Raw genomic sequence first — 1,454 nt, forward strand, 5'->3', positions numbered from 1 at the left:
AGGGGAAAGGATTTCCAAGAATCTCCCACTCCTAGCTTGCCCATGGCATGGGCAATACCATCCCCTTAGGTTAGGAATGGGCCCAAGATTTCCTGGCTCTTTGATTCAGAGACAAATGGATGCCCCATGTGGAATTAACCATCCATTGGTCTCAAGAAATAAGCTAAGTTTAACCGCAGTGGACCCTGGTTCATGAAAACATCCACCGGTTCCAGGGCCCACTTACTGCTATTGATGGATATGGGGGCAGTACTCTAAAGGTGTGACAGACAGTGTTGATGCTACAAATGGTTCCTTTATCTCCCAAGGAATATAAAGTATACATTTCACCTCTCCGTGAATATATCTTAGAGATGGACCTACTAGGAGGGACAATGCTTATGATTATGACAGGAGAATTCCATTTAAGGGTGCATGTGGTAAAGTCTATTATTGGGAGATGGCCGTAGTGGACCTTAGTTCTTAGTCCACTTACCCATACATATCCCATCGAGTGGTTAATATCAAGCAATATCAAACAATACTGCCAATCTGGAGGACAGGAGGACTTATGGTCACTATCTCTGAACTCGCCCAGATGGGAATACTAGGCCCACTTATGTCTCAACAGACGTTCATTGTGTCTGCATTAATTCCATTTATTCTCTCTGTAATTGTTTGTACACAATCCAACTAAGGGGGGCTGTAAAACCCTTATTTGGGACCAGATAGGGAGTATGTGGTAATATTAACAAATAAAACAACATATAAAAGAGGGGGCACCTGGATTTGAACCAGGGACCTCTTGATCTGCAGTCAAATGCTCTGCCCCTGAGCTATACCCCCTGACAGGGGACCATAACCTACTAGACACCTTTTATTTGTGTGGTAGTACTCAAACCTGTGATAGTAACAGGTGTTTTCCTTGGGGACTGGCTGACTCATGACTACACATCTTTCCTAGGTTTTTTTTACTTCCAAGGCCTTGTCCTTGCTGAGTTCAGTAGTAGGGAGGAAAGGAGAAGCCTTTGGTGGAGCCCCAACCCATTACTCATTGCAAGTTTGTTTTAGGCCAAGAGCTATCCAGTATCTCCCCAACAAGCCACATAGTAATTCCCTGCACCCTCAGCCCTGTTCCTTTCTTCCTCCTTCCTAAAGACAAAATGGGCTGTGTAATCCTCTCTTGGGGTTGTTGTCAGGTGCTATTGAGTCAGAACCAGCTCAGAGCTACCCCATGCACAGCAGAAGGAAACAATGTCCAATCCTGGGCCAACCTCACTACCACTGCCACACTTGAGTCCATCAATGATGTCACTTGGCCGATCCATCTCGCTGGCGATCTTCCTCTTTTTCTCCGACCCTCCATCTTACCAAGCATGATATCTTTCTCCAGTGACTGTTCCCTCCTGACAATATGTCCAAAGTAAGAGAGACGAAGTTTAGCCATCTTGGCCTCCAAGGAGCACTCTGGCTGC

General features: G+C 45.7%; 1 non-coding gene across 1 annotated transcript; it reads right to left on the minus strand.

The window, feature by feature from the left end:
• Positions 1-753: 753 nt before the first annotated feature.
• On the minus strand, positions 754-825 carry TRNAC-GCA. Its single transcript has one exon. It is a non-coding gene; the product is annotated as a tRNA-Cys (tRNA).
• Between the last annotated feature and the right edge of the window lie 629 nt (positions 826-1,454).

This window comes from Chrysochloris asiatica, unplaced genomic scaffold (genome assembly GCF_000296735.1).
Source record: "Chrysochloris asiatica unplaced genomic scaffold, ChrAsi1.0 scaffold01144, whole genome shotgun sequence".
NCBI classification, from domain to species: Eukaryota; Metazoa; Chordata; class Mammalia; order Afrosoricida; family Chrysochloridae; genus Chrysochloris; species Chrysochloris asiatica.